At 40.3% G+C, this 20,257-nt stretch overlaps 1 protein-coding gene across 1 annotated transcript in view; it reads left to right on the top strand.

The window, feature by feature from the left end:
- The window catches only part of Greb1l (GREB1 like retinoic acid receptor coactivator), a 251,590-nt gene that overhangs the window by 116,455 nt on the left and 114,878 nt on the right, over positions 1 to 20,257 (top strand). Inside the window, 1 exon segment of the mRNA XM_038331492.1 lies at positions 10,530 to 10,635. The gene's annotated coding sequence lies outside the window, so the exon portion shown is untranslated.

Genomic DNA, 20,257 nt, shown 5'->3' with positions numbered 1-20,257 from the left:
CTGACTGCAAACCCCAGTCAAGCCTTGTGGAATTTAGTGCTCTCATCCATAGCATCTTTTTTGCTCATCTCAAAATAGCAATATATGTCTTATAGTATGTCTCCAGCTGTTTGTGTTTTATAGTATGTCTCCAGCTGTTTGTGTTTTATAGTATGATGTCTCCAGATGTTTGTGTTTTATAGTATGTCTCCAGATGTTTGTGTTTTATAGTATGATGTCTCCAGATGTTTGTGTTTTATAGTATATGTCTCCAGATGTTTGTGTTTTATAGTATGATGTCTCCAGACGTTTGTGTTTTATAGTATGATGTCTCCAGATGTTTGTGTTTTATAGTATGATGTCTCCAGATGTTTGTTTGTGTTTTATAGTATGTCTCCAGCTGTTTGTGGTTTTTTTGTTTGTGTTTTATAGTATGTCTCCAGATGTTTGTTTTATAGTATGTCTCCAGCTGTTTGTTTGTGTTTTATAGTATGTCTCCAGATGTATTTTTGTGTTTTAGTTGTGTTTGTTTATTTGGTTAGTAGGCTTGGCTTTGTTTTTCTCTTTTTTCATTTTGAGACAGATTCTTTTTTTTTGCATTTTTTTTCATGGTTTATTTTTTTATATTTAAAAAATTTCCATCTCCTCCCTTCCTCCTCCCCCCTTCCCTCCCCTCCCCTCCACCCATACCACCCTTCCCTCCCTCTCCAGGCCAAGGAGCCATCAGGGTTCCCTACTTTATGTTAAGACCAAGGTCCTCCCAACTGCCCCCTGGTCCAGGAAGGTGATCAACCAAGCTGAGAAGGCTCCCACAGAGCCCATCCATGCAGAAAAATCAAAGCCCAGCACCATTGTCCTTGGCTTCTCAGTCAGCCCCCACCATTGGCCACATTCAGAGAGTCCGGTTTGGTCGCATATTCCATCAGTCCCATTCCAACTGGAGTTGGTGATCTCCTGTTAGTTCTGTCCCACCGTCTCCATGGGTGAACGCACCCCTCACGGTCCTGACTTTCTTTCTCATGTTCTCCCTCCTTCTGCTCCTCATTAGGACCTTAGGAGCTCAGTTCGGTGCTCCAATGTGGGACTCAGTCATTTTCTTCATCTATCGCCAGGTGGAGGTTCTATGGTGATATGCAAGAAATTCATCAGTATGGCTATAGGAACTGGCCTTTTCGGGCTCCCTCTCCTCAGCTGCCCAAGGAACTAACTGGGGGCGTCTCCCTGGAAACCTGGGAACCCCTCTAGGGTCAAGTCTCTTGACAACCCTCAGGTAGCTCCTTAAATTAAGATATATGCTTCCCTGCTCCCATATCCACCCTTCCTATATCCCAAGCACCCCATTCCTCCGAGCTCCCCCCGTTCTCCCCTTCACACTTTTCTCTCCCCATCTTCCCTTGGCCCCGTCTCGCCCAACCCTCAAGTTCCCAATTTTTGCCCGGCGATCATGTCTACTTCCAATATCCAGGAGGATTACTATATGTTTTTCTTTGGGTTCACCTTCCTATTATCTTCTCAAGGATCCAGAATTATAGGCTCGATGTCCTTTAATTATGGCTAGAAAACGATTATGAGTGAGTACATCCCATGTTCATCTTTTTGGGTCTGGGTTACCTCACTCAGAATAGTGTTTTCTATTTCCATCCATTTGCATGCAAAATTCAAGATGTCATTGTTTTTTACCGCTGAGTAGTATTCTAGCATGTATATATTCCACAGTTTCTTCATCCATTCTTCCACTGAAGGGCATCTAGGTTGTTTCCAGGATCTGGCTATTACAAATAATGCTGCTATGAACATAGTTGAGCAAATGCTTTTGTAGTATGATTGGGCATCTCTTGGGTAAATTCCCAAGAGTGGAATTACTGGGTCCTGGGGTAGGTTGATCCCGAATTTCCTGAGAAACCACCACACTGCTTTCCAAAGTGGTTGCACAAGTGTGCATTCCCACCAGCAATGGATGAGTGTAGCCCTTACCCCAAAACCTCTCCAGCCAAGGTTATCATTGGTGTTTTGGATTTTAGCCAATCTGACAGGTGTAAGATGGTATCTCAAAGTTGTTTTGATTTGCATTTCCCTGATAGCTAAAGAGGTTGAGCATGACCTTAAGTGTCTTTTGGCCATTCGAACTTCTTCTGTTGAGAATTCTCTGTTCAGTTCAGCGCCCCAATTTTTAATTGGGTTAATTGGCATTTTACCGTCTAGTCTCTTGAGTTCCTTATATATTTTAGAGATCAGACCTTTGTCAGTTGCAGGGTTGGTGAAGATCTTTTCCCAGTCAGTAGGCTGCCTTTGTGTCTTAGTGACAATGTTCTTTGCTTTACAGAAGCTGCTCAACTTCAGGAGGTCCCATTTATTCAATGTTGCCCTTAATGTCTGTACAGCTGGGGTTATACGCAGGAAACGGTTCCCTGTGCCCATTTGTTGTAGAGTACTTCCCACTTTCTCCTCTATCAAGCTCAATGTGTTCAGATTAATATTGAGGTCTTTAATCCATTTGGACTTGAGTTTTGTGCATGGTGATAGACACGGATCTACTTTCATTCTTCTACAGGTTGACATCCAGTTATGCCAGCACCATTTGTTGAAGATGCCCTCTTTCTTCCATTGTGTACTTTTGGCTCCTTTATCAAAAATCAGGTGTTCATAGGTTTGTGGTTTAAGATCCGGGTCTTCTATACGATTCCATTGGTCGACTTCTCTATTTTTATGCCAATACCAAGCTGTTTTCAATACTGTAGCTCTGTAATAGAGTTTGAAGTCAGGGATGGTAATGCCTCCAGAAGTACCTTTATTGTATAAGATTGTTTTGGCTATCCTGGGTTTCTTGTTTTTTCATATAAAGTTGATTATTGTCCTCTCAATATCTGTGAAGAATTTTGATGGGACCTTGATGGGGATTGCATTGAATCTATAGATTGCTTTTGGTAGAATTGCCATTTTTACTATGTTGATCCTCCCAATCCATTGAGACAGATTCTTGTTGTGTAGTTCAGGCTTCAAATTTGTAGTGATATATCTGCCGAGCTCTCCACAAGCCGTGACTACAGATGTGTATCATCAAGCGTGGCATAGTATCAGTTTTTAGCGTTGTCATTTTGAAATGTAATGTCACTATTTGAGGAATTATCTCATTTCTGGTCACTTCTAAGCCATGATTCCTACCAAACAAGAACTGTTTTTTTTCCCCCTTTGAGGTCCAAATAGCACCAAACAGTCTATTGCACTGAATAAATATTTAATGAAGATTGAATGTTTTCTTTCTAGTAGATCAATTACTTTTGTCAATTTTCTGAGGAAAACCTTTGTTTCTTTTTGTCCTGCAATGGACTAAGAAATTGCTTTCTTAATATTATTTACTTATATAAGGTTTTTTTCCCAGTGATATGAAATTTCAAGGCCTTAGGCTTTTGTTACTTTTTTTCTCATTTGTTATGTAGGCTTTGAATTTTTATGCCTTCTCAGAATCATTGGTCTGGTAGCACACAATAAAATTATTTCCTGAAAGAACTCAGTTTTCAGCCAGGCGGTGCACGCCTTTAATCCCAGCACTTGGGAAGCAGAGTTCGAAGCCAGTCTGGTCTACAAGAGCTAGTTCCAGAATAGGCTCCAAAGCTACAGGTTGTCTCAAAAACTAAAAATAAACAAATAAAAGTTATAAAAAATTGAGTTTTCTAAAATTTTGGGTGCTTAAGGGAATGAAAATGAAAAATATTTGTTCATGAGATAAAAAAAATGTTTGCATCGTTTTAAGACATAAACTATTTTTACTGTTAGTTGACAAATATTTACACTTTATTGAGTCAGACACATCCTTATTTAATTATTGGTCAGATTTTTGCTAAAGCATTATATTTAAATTAAACACATTTTCTCTTTGGAATCTCTATGAAGTTAGTTAAAGCACTTGAAAGGCTCCTCCTTGAAGGTGTTCTGTGAAGTGCCATGTTCTGGAAGAAGCACAGGGGACAAAATCACCAACATGCAACAAACCTGACTAACTGCCCAAGACCTGCACAAATCACAGGCACAAGGTCATCAGAGACACCACAAGGTCATCAGAGATGCCACAAGGTCATCACAGACACCACAAGGTCATCACAGACACAAGGTCATCAGAGACACAAGGTCATCACAGACACCACAAGGTCATCACAGACACAAGGTCATCACAGACACAAGGTCATCAGAGACATCACAAGGTCATCAGAGACATCACAAGATCATCAAAGATGCCACAAGGTCATCAGAGACGCCACAAGGTCATCAGAGACACAAGGTCATCACAGATACCACAAGACTATCACAGACACCACAAGGTCATCACAGACACAAGGTCATCACAGACACAAGGTCATCACAGACACCACAAGGTCATCACAGACACCACAAGGTCATCACAGACACCACAAGGTCATCACAGACACAAGGTCATCACAAACACAGTGTCATCACAGACAAGGAGCTCACAGAAACAACTAACCTGGGCTTGTGGGAGCTCACCAACACTGGACCAACAGCTAAAGAGCCTGCATGGGACCAGAATGGGCCCTCTAAGTATGTGAAACAGTTGTATAACTTGATCTACTTGTAGGACTCCTAGCCTGGCTGGCAGTGGTAGCGCCTGCCTTAAATCCCAGCACTCGGGGGGTGGGGGGTGGGGGCAGAGACAAGCAGATCTCTGTGAGTTTGAGGCCAGTCTGGTCTACAAGAGTTAGTTCCAGGACAGCCAAGGCAGTTACACAGAGAAACCCTGTCTTGAAAAATAAAACAAAACAAACAACAACAAAACCCAAAAACTTGTAGGACTCCTAGCTGTGGGAGTGAAGCCTGTCAGTTACACTTTAGCAGGCTTTTGGGAGCCTATTCCACATACTGGATTGTCCTCCAAAGCTTAATATGAGGGGAGGAGCTTAGTCCTACCTCAACTTGGTATGTCATACTTTATTGATACCCATGGAGATTTGCCCTTTCTGAACAGAAACAGAGGAGGAGTAGATTGGGGGGTAGACAGAAAGGAGGTAAAGAATGGAATGGGAAGAGAGGAGGGAGAAGAAACTGTGGTTGGGGCATAAAATAAATAAAAATTGTTATTTTTTTAAAAAAAGGAAAAAAACACACAAGAAAGGTCGTGGTGGCACAATACTCTTAATTCCAGTACTCAGGAGGCAGAGACAGGTAAATCTCTGAGTTTGAGGTCAGCCTCAATTTCCAAGACAGCCAGGACTACACAGAGAAGCCCTGTCTCCAAAAACTGATAAACAAACAGACAGACAGACACAGCAGGAAGGGTGCTAGCTGGGAAGAAGAAGTCAGCATAATGGAAGCTGGGCATAAGTATATATGAGTATAACAGACTTCATTCTGTACATGCAGGTTGCTGCCAAAAGAAAATAAATTTAAGTAAATAGAAAGTTTTCAGTTTGTGAGACTACTATCACTACAGAAAATATTCTCTGCATATTGTCAATGTTATTCAAGTGGAACCTACTATCATATCAGTTAGAAAATTGATGTCATTTAAATAAAGCAGAAAAATGAACAAACAGAAAAAGTATATAAATGCCTTTTATTCTCATTTCTGAGAATCAGAAATAATTATGAAATGACTAAGTAATACCTGGTGACAAAATATCCTCTGTTTGTAAGGAATAATCCCACTGCAGTTAACATGTGACCACCTGACTTAAATTACTGCTGTCTGGAGCTCTTTGCTTGCTTGGTTGGTTGGGTTTTTTTGTTTGTTTTTTTCATGAGGATAATTGTGAGTTGACATGTTTGGTGAGATTCAGAATGAATCTCTTATCTTAGGTCTTTTTGACCCAGGAGTTTGTGACCTATGAAAAGTTTACTTTTGGGGATTTGTTAAAATATTTTACAGTGTGTAGATTTTAATTGATACCACACTGCTAGAAGTTGACTAACATTGCCCAAAGGGAAGAGTTGTATTGGGATAAATTGGAAAGAGCTTAAGAAGTTCTGTTAAATTTCAATGCAAGTGAGAAAAAGGAGAGTCAACAGTGGGAAACCCTCCACGTTCTCAGCCTGGAACAAGGAGAACCGCCCTTTGCCCTAGTGTCTGTAGTGTTCCTCTTACTCAGTGGCCCTCCCATTTCATGAAATTCTGCTTCAGTTCGTTGCCAGAAAATGTGCCCAAAGAAGCCTGTGGGTCGTTTATGAGGTACTGCACATTCAAGGCTGCAGAAAGTGACAGTGGGGACTTGGGGAGTGCTCTTGTCTGTGTCTGGAAGCCAAATGGAAGATAAATTGCCCCTGGCCACCTCTCTTCTTATTGAAATGGTCCAGCCCTGCCTTTACTGGAGAAATCACAGGGTTTTGAAGCACAAATAAGATGGTGGTGAAGCGTAAACCCTCTTAGGATTTCATGTTGATGGATTTTTTTCCCCAGTGTGGGTTTCTAGCTGTAACTGTGATCTGGAAGCGACCCTCAAAGAAAGAAGTCTTGTTTTGTTTTTGGCTAGCCAAGCAATAAGAACTTCCCATGGGGTGTTCTTTCCACACATGCATATGGATCTGCTGTGTTCAGAAGATGATTTAATTGGATCTTTTGGGAACCCTTTGAAAGAATGCTGTCATTTCAAGGTCACATCTCTCTTGCTATTAATGTCCAAGTTGGAGAGTACTCAAGGATGGGCTATTTGAGGCTCAGTAGTTTAGAAGAACTACTTTGAGCCAGTTCATGGTAGACAGAGTCTTCTACAAGATGATAGTCTTTCTGTAATTATTTAATCTTTTTCTATTGTTACAAACTTGTTCATATTTATTTATTTTGTATATTTTTTGCCACCCTAAAAATAAAATAAGAAATTCTGAGATTATAAAAAATTGTACTATGGTATTTATAAAGATACCAAAGTAAGGAAGTAAAGGAGACATAGACACATTCAAATAAGAGGTATTAGTTTATGGGGCTAATTTTTAAATTCCCCAAATTATTTAAACACAACAGATAAAACATCTTTTAAATTTAGTGGTGATTTTTGGAATATAAAGATGAGGGGAGTAATCACAGACTACAAAGTCATCCCAATTTTAGCAAAACTTAAAGGTTTCTGTGTGAAAAGTTTAAAGGAAAATTAAAATATTTTACTAGGCAAATATCATTTATATTGCTCACAGTTCATAGGAATACTGTTGATGAGTCTTTCCTTGGACATTCTGGGGTCTTTAGATACGCCATCTATATTTGTAGTATTTGTTCTTTTTTGAGAATGAGAATGTATTTCTCTACAACAGAGGTTTACCTCTGTGTCTCTTGGTATTTGTTATAAAAATGGGTTGTTGATTTCCATAATTGACGTTGATCACAATGCTTTAATTTAACCTCAAGGTTGGTTTTTGTTTATTTGTTCTTCAGAATTTTCTCCTATTTTTAAATGTTAGAAGCGTATTTATTTCTCAATGGATTTGAAATAAGGACAAAACCGCAAACTCCAGATAAGCAGAACCTTCTGCATGTACCGCTTCCTTGGCACTGGTTCGTTGCTGGGACATGTTCACATGACCTCTCCTTTGTTAGCAGAGTCTGCGGCCCTTCCCAGGATGCTCTCCTGATCACTGTCTTTTAAATCCAAGTTGGAGGTTGATTAATGGATGGTGAGCTTTTCTATTCTGAGCTACACATATTGTTGACATTGTGTCACATGTTGCTTTTTAATTTCTGATGCGCTTAATGTGTTTTTAATTTGCAAAGCATGAGTGTCCCTTTCACAGTAGTAGAATAGAGTCAGCATTTCTAAGTCTAGATATTGCTTTATTCAAACAAGAAGGGGCAGGGTGAAGAGGACTGAACTGAAGCCTGGGGTTTCCTGCAACACGCACGTCAATGAATTTCACTTTGAATATTGTTCAATAAAAGAAGGCACTTGAGAAAGGCTTTTCTTTCCTCAGAGAAGTCTCTTGCCTCTTGGCAAGTGAATTGCCGCACTATAAAAGCTCTGGGGGAAAGTGAGTGAAAAGGCAATCCACAAATGATCACTCTCCTCTGCCTTTGATTGGGTCAGATTCGGTTGTGTGTGTGACAATTGTTTTCTTTTTCACTTAGAAGAGGTTTATGGTCCGATGTCTGTCAAGTCAGACCTTGTCCTAAGGTTGTATTTCTCTCTGGAGTTCCTGGGGGTGATGTTATCTTCTGGTCACTCAGCGTGTGGTTGCTCTGGGGAGTATCTGTCACTCTAGGCATTACAAGATGGATGGGTCTCCAGTGAACTGCTGGGTGAAGCAAATGGTGAAAACAAGAAAAGACAAGAGGTTTCAGGGTCTGCAGAGGACAGACAACAGGGAAACCCTTAGAACTCAAGAGTAAGCTGAGCCCTGGAGGAAAGGAGAGCAAGGATGGACCAGTGTCGGGCCAGAAACGTCCTGCAGCTCAGAATCCTTTGGTGGCTTGTTGTGGTCTGAGGGAGTGATCTACATCATGGTAACAGTTTTGTGTTTCTGATTTCCAAAGTGTGTGTGTGTGTGTGTGTGTGCACGCGCATACATATATGTAGGTGTGTGGACATATATCTGGAGAAAGTATTGGGAAATAACAATAATAATAGAATGGTTCATGAAGATTTTGCTTTAAAATGTTTTAAAGATTAAGCTAAAAATTGAACATTTAGCCATTTCAGTTTACTTTCTGTTTTTTCCTTTTCTACTTTTTTTTATTATTGAAATGTCCAACCGACAGCTAGTAGATGCTGAAACACTTGAAAACTTTGGCTGTGTAGCTAATATCTTCATTGTTTTCTGGATGCTCTTTGGCACTTCTGCTAGGGAGTTCTGAGAGTTCTGTGCTTTAAAAATGGAGACTGAGGGCAAGTTTTAAGTTATTTTAAATTATCCTCAATTTCATTTAATGGATTCTGTGATGGAAAACATATATAATTTTTTATTGATCTGTGAGACATTGAGGTTTGTACTGTACTCGTTTGGTTGGTAATGGTCACAGTGTGTAAATCCTTCTTCATACAAAGTCCCTCCTGTGGGAGGGAGAGGACAGGAAGTTGCCTAGGGATGGAAGATGAGAAAGGAGAGGGCAGTGTAACTGAAAAACAAAAAAATGATTTTGTCAAACATTTTGGCATTTGTCTATGAAAAAGCCTATCAATTGAAAGGCAAAGAAATTGAGATGGTTGGAAGCTCTAAGCTGCGGACGGATGGTGGAGTCTCTCCTTCTCTGTGGGCGTAAATAATAGATGACAGAGGAAGACTGGCAACAAAGGACCAGGTCCTTTAAGGAAATGTGTGCAACCTGAATAGGGGTCTGGGGTCCAGGGCCAAAGGTCTTAGCTTTGAGTGTAATTAGAAGAAAATACAAAAATGTCATTACTAGCAGGTGAAGTGTGCAGCACGTGGCTAAAAATTAGAAGTTTTAGACTCCAAAGCTATTGGAATTGGATTATTGACCCTTTTAAAAATCATTAAGATACTTGCAGAGTCAGTCAGTTCTCACTAGCAGTAATGCAGTTTGACCTCATTGACCATATGGGGTAATCTTGGGTTTGGATTAGGTAGGAAAGATGCTATTGGCGCATGTGAGTGGGAAGTGTTAGCCTGAACATCCAGGGCCTGTGTGAGAAGGCATTTTTCCAATAAGGAGAGGTTAAGACAAATATTTTTTATCCCCAAATCTGTAATGTTTCTTTTCTCTCTTTCGAGTTGACATAAAAAAGAAAGTACAAAAACATTTTTAGCATGACTTCAAGTATTTTAATGTTATATGTATTCATATTGCATTTAATACATTCTTAAAAACTAAGAATCTTTAGTTTTCTTTTTTAGACAGAGTAAAAATTACTTCTAAGTTATGTTAAAAATTAGTGGACAAGTGTTTTAATTTATTTAAGGCTTTACCAACTTATCATATCTTTATCATATCTTTGTGCAATAATTTATATCAACCATAATCTACTTAGTGGGGAAGAATAATAGGGCACATTATTCAATCAATTGTAGGTGATTATAGTTTATTTAATATCTCCTAGAAACACACTGCTCAGAAAGTAGGAAACCTTTCTCTTCTTTGCATTTTTCTGGAAATCATTACAGAAGTTCAAAAGTAAAAATTATTACCTTCATATGAGTTATATTTGACCTCTTTATAATTAATTATAATTATACTAATTATAATATAAATTTATTAATTTATTCTTGAATAAATTAATTTTAGACAAATATCAGGGATTGTAAAACTCCCAAATGCCTCAGAATAAGAAAGTTGTCTTATCTTAATTCTATTCCAAAACAGAAGTAATCTGGAACATTTACTGTTATGATGACGTCAAAGAACTTTCTCAGCTCACCACTGAGGAAGGGTGGGGAGGGTTGCTCTAAAGAAAAACAGAAATTATTTCGACAATATATGAGGGTGGTTGTTGGAGTTTAGGAATAGGGAGCTTCTTCCTATTTCCCATTGTAATAAATTGAGGTAGACAGACTTTGGTAATTCCTGTGGTTTTGTAGAATTTTGATATGTAGATTGTTATATTGTAGAATAAAGGGAACTGAGAAATAACTTGTGGTTTTATGCACTCTATGTTTTATAGGTGCAAAGAACCCTGAAGAACGTTGTGATCTCGGACAAGCTTCCTGAGATGTTGACCGCCTAGCTAACCATGAACATGATGCAAAAATGTTAATATATGAACCAAGGTATTGTGTGATTGCATTCCTCTTTTCAAACTTTTCATAGTCAAATTGGTTTTCTTAGATTAATTTACAGTTGAAATAAAGGCAACTCTGATTGGTCCTTAAACTAAGCAGGAGCTTATACACTCTCCTTTCCAGTTCTGCCCCGCTCTCTGCATGCCTCTCTGCTCTGTCTTCTCAATTCCTCCCAGTTAAACTTACTTCTCCCAGATAGCTCTGAATTTCCTGTCTACATTAATTGAAAAAATGTGAATTCAGGGAGTAAAGAGAAGGCTCAGTGGGGAGAAGCACTCACTAACCGCTTCTTTAGAGGACTAAAGTTTTCCTGTCACCCACATCAGGTGTCCCGTGAGATCCAATGACCTCTTGTGATCTCCGTGTCATCCACACACATGGCATTCCCACAGTCAGACCAACACAATACACAAAAATAAAAATGAAATCTTAAACTCTTATTTTTTATATCTTTTTCTTTTTTATTGTTCTTTGAAAATTCATTCACATATATCTGGATCATACTCACCCTCAGTCCCTCCAAGAATGTACTTTTTGGTTCCTCTTCGGTGATTGTAATTTTCTTTCCAGTTGTCTGATAAGAGACTTCAAGGCCCTTGGTTATACAGAAAAAAAAAAACAAAAAAAAAAAAACCCAGCCTGTATTTAGTGATCACATATATTTAAAACCCTTGTGATACTGTTCTGAGACATGTGTTACAGAGCTTTAATAAGATGTTTCTGACTTTATTTTTTTAAAGGTTTTTAATTCAGAGGGGAAGGGTGATGTTGGTTCTCCCTCCTCCAATATCAGCAGGGGTGGGGGAAGACTTGTTAAGAATTGAAAATTTAGGGCCGGAGAGATGGCTCAGTGGTTAAGAGCACTGGCTGCTCCTCCAGAGGGCCTAGGTTTAATTCCCAGCACCCACATGGCAGTTCACAACTGTCTATAACTCCAGTTCCCGGAGATCTGACACTCTCATACCAATGTACATAAAATAAAATATTTCAAAAAGAAAAGAACTAAGAATTTAGGGTGACTGCTTTAGGGCCTCTTGGCTTTTAGAAAGAACATATGCCGAACCCTCTCTCCCGGCTTTAGAAGTTACAGTGTGTTTAAATAGCCTAGTGTTTTCAGGGGAGGCCAAAGAGCTTTTCCTCTTTTATGACCTGTTGTATCCTTTTGAGGCCAGAGAGAACAAGAGGGTCATTGCCACTTCAGCCCAGTCCCTGTTTGTTCCTTAGTGATGACCACGAAGACACTGAAACCCAGTATTGGCTTAACATCTGGAAAATGGTCAGAGAGGGAAAGGCAGAAGAGAGAGCCAGAACTGTTGCATTTTGTTTCAACCAGGTGCTAGGAGGAAGCAACAGTAGCCTTTTTGATATGGGAGGCAAATTCTGTGGGCCCTGGCGTTAGGCTTCAACAATTGAAGAGGTCAGAGGGACAGCTGAGTGGGGTCAGCAAGACACCATGGTGGTGTATTTTGTTACTTAGGAAAAGGAGCAGCCCCTAAGCCTTCAAGTGATTCCCTTGGAAATCTGTGTTGTGAAAAGGTTTTATGAGTCTCATGGCAATAACTCCTGATTTATCTAAGGAACACTAGCTTTGTCTAAAGGAAGGATAATCCTCACCAAATGTTGGCTAGGACTGTTAGACTCCGCAGAGGTCTGAAAGAATAGTTAGATTTGAAGTGTACTTCGCCTTCCAGAACATTATCATATAATGTTTCTGTCACAACAAAGAATTTTGCACTGTTGAAATATCGCCTTTTTCTTTTCTTGGAACAGAAAGCAGGGGAATGCTGGAGTAGGGAGCTGGTCACAATTGATTTCAAAATTATTCTACATACTTCAGACCTTTCTTGCACGCAGAAACTATTATTAAGCCTTTTTTTAAATACCAAAACTTGCTACCTCTAGAAGGTTATCTTTTAGTTTTGTTTATAAAGGGGCATACATAAAATATTAAGTATGTTTCTGGCTCAGTGGTTTTCAACATTTTTTTAATTCTTACTATTTTTTTGTGTATACATGTGGACTCTGGGATTGAACTCAGGACTGATGCCATACTACAGTCCTGGCTTATAGACCCCCTTTTAATTTTAACTGTTACTAATTGGTAGAAGGGACTATAAACTGACGAATAAACCACAACCTCACATTTCTCTCTGAAAATTTTTTCTTTTTCTTATATATATTGTATCAGGAAGAAAAAAATTCAATGTCAGAGCCAAGAATAAAAACATTGTATGTCCAGTGGTAGAGGGCTTGCCCAGCCGTGTGAGGCCCTGGGTTCTGTCCCAGCACCCACAAAGAATGGCAGCACAATAAGGGATGCTGTCTTTGAAATGAGTTGGAGAATCTGGGGGTGGGGAGTCTGCCTGTTGTGGGAAGTCTGCGACCTCTGAGAGCAGCGCTGAATGATTCTGAAACACCTTTTAAAGAGTGGTAGCCCCTGATGATGCAAATGGCAGATTATCACTCTGGACTTTGACAGTACTTTGATATCCCACTTTATAATTATGCAATATATACAGATATAGAAAGAATGTATATGTGTCAATATGTATAATAAAGAAAAAAATCATGTGTATGATAAGCCTTGTTAAACATTTTTACTAATTTGTAAATTAGTGTTGCAATTAACATATTCAGTAGCTACAGTCATGTGAGGACTTTTCGATCATTTTTTCAGTAATAACTCCTATTAAAGGGATGTATACATGAATGTATTTTCTCAAGGTTAACAAGCTTTCACCAGCTAATTAGAAACCCGAGTGTGGTGACTGATAATTGCCTAGAGAGGACGCACAGCTGTTTAAGTAGCATGGTATTGAGGGAAATCTGACAAGCGCAATCAGCAGAGTTAATAAGATAACAAAAGACTGCCTGGCGGGAGGGGGTGGGGAGCCCACCAGTCACGTGCCCTTTCTCTGTGAAGCTGTGTCCCCCTCTAAATGGCTCCAGACTACAGTGGGGTGGGTTGCTTCTCAGTTGTACAATGCAGCATGCCTGGTAAAAAGCCTCACAACTCACATCTGATTGAGGAAAAGTATCTGACGACAGCATCTTAAGAAAAAATGATAAAATTTTGTTGATTCTGAAGCTAATTCGCTGGCCTTAGATGTACCGGTATTTCACTGTTCTTGCTTTGAGCCTAGATTTAATTCTTCCCCAAGTGCAGGATAAGGGGACCTTGTTTCTAGATTAGTGTTTCCACCATCACCTGAAACAAGACAAACTGAGAGCCTTTAATGTGTCGTTATATACATCAAGTGGGTTAATGCTCATGGCTTGCTTTCTAAATAATCTTTTAAAACCACGATGGGATGCTTAAATAAGAAAAATTAAGAAGAAATATCATTATCTTTGCCTTTGCAGCTATACTTTCAAAATTAGTATTGACATTTAGAATGTCATTTTAGTAGTGTCTTTAAATTACATTTGCATTTTGGAAATTAGTTTTGCCTCTGGAGCTTATGCAAATCTTAATCCCCACAGAACATTCTTCTCCAGCCCACGGCTCTGAAAGGCTGACAGTCCTGATGGATGTAGTGAGCCACGCTTGGGGAGCTTCTCTCATTATTTAATGTTTTCTGGTCTTGGTTATTGACTTTTCTCTCTATTGAAAAATTGGTCTCTGGCGACATGGTGGAGTCATGCAGAAATTACGTCAGTTCCAGAGAGTCCTGACAGGATATGTTTCTTTTACAGAAAGGTTCCCAGTTGGAACACTGTGTCCTTTTGTTACAGAGTGAACCAGTGTCCTGCCTCATCTTCCTATCCCTATGAACTCCCTGGGTATACCACAGTCATTATTTCCGTAATGACTGAGGGCATTTGGTCATTTGTGTATCTGCTGAAAACATTAGAATTAAGAATTTAGACTTAAGTTACTAAGGCTCTTTTTTTAATATTTATTTATTTATTATGTATACAATATTCTGTATATGTGTGTATGACTGCAGGCCAGAAGAGGGCACCAGACCCCATTACTGATGGTTGTGAGCCACCATGTGGTTGCTGGGAATTGAACTCAGGACCTTTGGAAGAGCAGGCAATGCTCTTAACCTCTGAGCCATCTCTCCAGCCCCCTACTAAGGCTCTTTTAAAAAAAAAAAAATTACTGCCGGGCGGTGGTGGCGCACGCCTTTAATCCCAGCACTCGGGAGGCAAGAGGCAGGCAGATAGATAATAAAATACTAACAGAGCAAACTGTGACTGTGTATTTGTTTTCAGTTTGGGCTTAGAGGCTCCATATGAACTTATAAGGACTGAATTTGGTTCATTTGTCTGAGAGCCACACATTACCACTGTCCAGTGCTGGCAACAAGAACCCATGGCCTCCGCATGCTGAGGACACGTTCTGCCAATGGGCTATAGCCCCAAATCATGTGGATGGGTATCTTTAGTAAGAAAGAGTATAATCTATAATGCAGCAATGCTTCCTCTCTACAAAAAATCAAAGACTGTAAGAGCTTGAGAAGATGAAGTGACATGTTCAAGGTCACATCACTGAGACATAACCACACCTTTTTGGACCTAGAAATAACTGTCTCCCATTCATTGCAGATGTCTAGTAAGATGGCTACTTGGGCACGTGCAGCTTTTTAAATTAAATGCAGCTAGATAAGATGCTTGGCCATCACATGTGGTTGATGGACACCAGGTCACAGTAGCCACATTTCAGGTGCTTGGTCATCACATATGGCTGATGCGTATTATAAAGTGAACTTGGAGACACAGAATATTCCCCTACCGCTGGAGAAGTCTGTTGAGTAGCAGTTGGTGTCAAAGATTATTCAGGACTTGTTTATCCAATATAAAATGTTCTAATGAGTTGGTGTGTAATGTTTTAAAAACCGCTTTGGAGCTTTTATATTGATAGTTCTGTGCTGCTGGATCATGACCCTAGATCTACTGTGGCCCCAACATGCTCAAAGGAAACATTTGTCATTTTGTTTTGTTTTGCCTTGTTTTGGTTTTGGTGACAGGGTGCTTCTGTGTAGCCCTAGCTGTCCTGGAACTCACTCTGTAGACCAGGTTGGCCTCAAACTCACAAAAATCCACCTGCCTCTGCCTCCCAGGTGCTGGGATTAAAGATGTGTACCACTACTGTGGCTTGTCAGTAAATCCTAATGTAGCAAATGCTGAGACATTGAAACAAAGATTCTATACAGACCCTATTTTAACTTTATATATCCAAAAACCTTGCTCATCCCTCACAAAAACTAGGAGATTGGCCATCTCAGGCCTGTTTCACAAATGGCAGATGACGTAGCCAGTACCACCCAGGAAACTGTAGGACAGGAATCGATTTCAGAGCCTGTGTGCTTCACTGCAGGGTTCTCTCATGATAGCTGGCTGGTGTGTTAAGTATGAAAGTGTGTGGACAATGTGTGTAAAGACAGAAGAAACAAACATCTAGTAAGTTGCACAGAGCTGTCCCCTTTTCTGTGCTATGCTCACCACACAGTCAAGAAATTCTGCCTTTTAAAATAGTTTCTAAAAACAGAGACAACAACACCCCACATGCATTCACCTCACCAAAAGGACAAACCGTCTTCACCCTCCCTTCCACCCTTTCCTTTCTTCTCTAGATAGTCTCACCAATCACCATTATCTCAGGCTATCCTGGAATCTGCAATGCCCCTGCCTCAGGTGCTGCAACTATATAAGTGTGCACCATCACATGCGACCACTCTTACCTTTTTTCTGTGCCAAACAACATGTTGAAATAGGGAAGAAATGTACAATATTTTTAAGTTTAAATTTGAATCTTAATTTAAAACTGGAATGCCCCTGTCCTTTGGCAGAAACCAGGTTCTGATTCTGTTTGTTCCCTGTAGTTTTATGTGACTATTCCATCAAATGGTTCCCTCTGAGACCTGACTAGACCTGCCACATGTCTTGGCTGGATACTTCCTGGGTGGCATGTGTGCTTCATTTATGTTGTCTCCGGGGGAGGTCCACAGTTCTCTCTGCCTCACATCATGATTCTATGCTTAATCCATGGGTTCAAGAGGTAATAGCTGAATTTTTCCACTATAAAGTTCCCCTCATCCTGCTAACTAATGGTCTCAACTATTACCATTGCCTGCACAAATTTAAAATTAGTAGTTGCAAAGTGATTGATTCTTTCATATGGTCTAACATTCTTTGCACATTTATTAGTTGGAAATTTCATGTACGAAAATCACTCACTGACAACCGGAGTTACTTTGAAAGACAGCAGGAAACACTGTATAGCAACACTCCTTCCTTTTTCTTCTAATAGTGCCCAGTTAATTAGGTGCTTTGTTTTTGTTATTTCTCTAAGAAGAACTCTGCTTTTCTTCTTGAGTAGCAAAAATTGTAAATATACTTTGATCCCTGTTTCTGTTCTGTGTTTCATTTCCTCTCATCTTGGGTACGCCTATGTCTTTGAACAGCCTGTTAGTTCTTGGTAGTATGCTGTTTTCCTTTCATTTGCAGGAGAGAAAACAAGATTAAGAGGTCTGAAAGCAATAGCTAAAGCTATTTGTCCAGCTCCTCTTTTCTTCACTGCCTCTAAGGGCCACCAGCCATCGACACTGCCTACTAACCCACACCCCACTTTCACAGCCTTCCTTTCTATGGAAAAGGAAAAGGCAAGAGCAGAAAGCATCCAGCCTTGGTAACATGGGTTTGTAGTGGGTTCCAGCTGTACTTCGAGCAGTTAATTAGTAGTACAGAAAGGGCCACGTTTTCTACCGTCCCTTTCTCAGATCATTTCTTAGTATCACAAAAGTAGCTATCAGCACCTGAGAGGCCTGTAATATCGAAATCAATGTCATGACTGCTTTCTTGTTGCATTTTACTTAATGACTAATTTGCAAAGTGTTTTCTCCATTTCTAACTGAAGTCATTTATTCCCTCGTAACATTCCATCAGATGTCCCCTCATCTCAGGAATTGGGGTCCCAAGTTAGAGATGAATGCCAATAATTTCAGTAACATACATATGTATTGCGTATGGTATTTGTGATCAGTCCTATTACCCTTTATACTTTTAAAATGTGCTCCCTCTTGCACCAAGTCTGAACAGGCCTTCACTTCCGCTTGTGTCTGCTTGAGCACATGATAGTGAGGTCAGCTCCCATTCCCTATGTTGATTTAATGTCTTCATTCACAGCATTTATTCATGTCCCTGTGTATATAAATTTGGCATTTACTTCTTAAAAATGAACAGGGGACAGAATTAAGATTTTGTGCTTTGAGGGTAGAGAGACATCTCAGTAGCTAAAAGCACTATGTCACCCACCATTAAGGCTCACTGCCATCTGTAACCTCAATTCTAGGGGGTCCAGTGGCCCCTTCAGACCTCTGCCAGCACCAAGCATGCACATGGTACACATACATTCATTCAGGCAAAACACTCACTACAAAAACAACATAAAAATTATGTATTTTTTGTTGAACTGAAAATACCTCTGGAGAATGTAGGTTTCCAAGATATGCAAGGTCAAATAATTTGTTAGCCTGACAGTGGCTGAGAGGACATGCGACTTCCAGGTGCTTTGTGCTCTGGAGAAAGGCTTTAGTTACTTCCCAGGCCCTTGGGGAAGACATCCCCATGATTGACATGGTGTGAATTCCTGGTGGTTTTCTCTTGTTAGCGTGGTTGACTTTTGACTAAACAGACTAGTTCCACAGCACATTTCTCTCCCAACCACCCATGCTGTTTGATCAAGTGTTGCTAGTAACAAACAAATTGCTCTGATCTTTAGACAAGTTAAGTGTTTAATTTTAATATTGATGTCATAAAGGCTTGGTCAAAACTCAAGCGATTCACAGAAGTTTATTTAACAGGCTGTAGGTTATCTTCCACTTACCATTTTTAATTGCATAGCATATATGCTATCAAAGTTTTGGTCAAATGTTAAGTTTTTAAGCAAATCCTCTCTATGAAAAATGAAACAGAATTAAAAATTAGTAGCTTGTTTTATTAGTTACTATAACAAGAGGTTGCTGGGTTTAAAGAGATAGCTCAGCAATTAAATACACTCACTGTTCTTTCAGAGGACCTGGATTGAATCCCAGCACCCACTGGTGGCTCACAACCATCTGTAACTTCAGCTCCAGAACTGACATCCTGGGGCACCAGACACACATGAGCAGCCCATATATGGTGGAAACACGCATGGGCAGCCCATATATGGTGGAAACACGCATGGGCAGCCCATATATGGTGAAACACGCATGGGCAGCCCATATACGGGAGAAGAACACGCATGGGCAGCCCATATATGGTGGAAACACGCAATGGGCCAGCCCATATATGGGAGAAACACGCATGGGCAGCCCATATATGGTGGAAACACGCATGGGCAGCCCATATATGGTGGCTCTGTTGAACTTGTCCTTATAAAAATATTTTTAAAAGGAAGCTTGCCAAATAGTACCTGGCTTGTCCTCCAAATCATAGGAGTATCTAAGAAGCTCCTGGGAAGCTCACCCACACTGGAGCCCCACACTTGCAACGCTACCATTGGTTACAGGAACTGTGTACTTTTCTCTGCTGTACTTCAGCAGCTCCAGAACCGGCACAGTCTGGGTGAGACGCTCTGAAATCTGAGGTGAAGCTGGGCTTGTGCTGTGCATTACTTGGGGTTGGCTAGATCATAGCTCCCTTTCTCAGGACCTCTCAGTTCATTCTTCAGGTACTCCCGAGTTGGCATTGCATAAAAGAGTAAATCTGTCTCCCTCCTTAATGAAGGAAATAGAACTAAAATAGTATGAAATTATCTGTCTTGAGATGAGAGAAGCTGGTTATGGTGTGCAACACCCTTAATCCTGAGAGACCCTGGGGGGCGGAGGGGAGGTTAGAAACTCATCACATTCCCCTAGAACTGGATTGACAGCTATGGAGAACTCCCAGCTCGTGTGCTGAGGACCCTAACTTAACTACTCTTAGCTGAGCCGTCTCTCCAGCTTGTTTGCTTTTGCTTTTTAGTTTAAGTGAAAAGAGGTCATACCTCCTCCAGAATCCTGAGGAGTGAGTGACTTTCATCAGCACTCAGTCTACTGCCAAAGTATTCTAGTCCAGACCTCTCACCGTTTGACCTCAGCACTTGTGTCCTGTAGCTATTGAGGTGCTGTCTACATAGGTTATACACGCCAGAAACTAAGACTGATCCGCTATATTAACAAATAGTGTGTGGGGGGGGAGAGAACATTTTTCCTTTTTATTAGTTTTTGCGTTAGATTGGGTGGTGGCAGTACACTCCTTTAATCCCAAGCACTCAGGAGGCAGAGAGGCAAGAACTCTCTGTGAGTTCGAGGACAGTCTGGTCTATAGAGCAAGTTCCAGGACAACCAGAGCTACACAGAGAAACCCTGTCTCAAAAAAAAAAAAAGACTTTTTCAAGCTTGCATTCAAAGTACTGGGTTTCGTTATGGCTTGGCTTTTTTGAGTGTGTGTGTGTGTGTGTGTGTGTGTGTGTGTGTGTGTGTGTGTGTGTGTTTCATGACCCTATGTTCTTTTTTGTACCCCTCCCTACTGTCCTCCTTCATCTTCATTCCTGCCCCTTGCTGCCTTGCCCCCTTCCTCCCCATAAACATCCGGCCTTCTGCTTTCACATCATATGTATTTCATTGCCTTCTCTTTT

This window comes from Arvicola amphibius, chromosome 5, assembly GCF_903992535.2.
Source record: "Arvicola amphibius chromosome 5, mArvAmp1.2, whole genome shotgun sequence".
Lineage (NCBI taxonomy): Eukaryota > Metazoa > Chordata > Mammalia > Rodentia > Cricetidae > Arvicola > Arvicola amphibius.
This window is presented reverse-complemented; position numbering and strand designations above follow the sequence as displayed.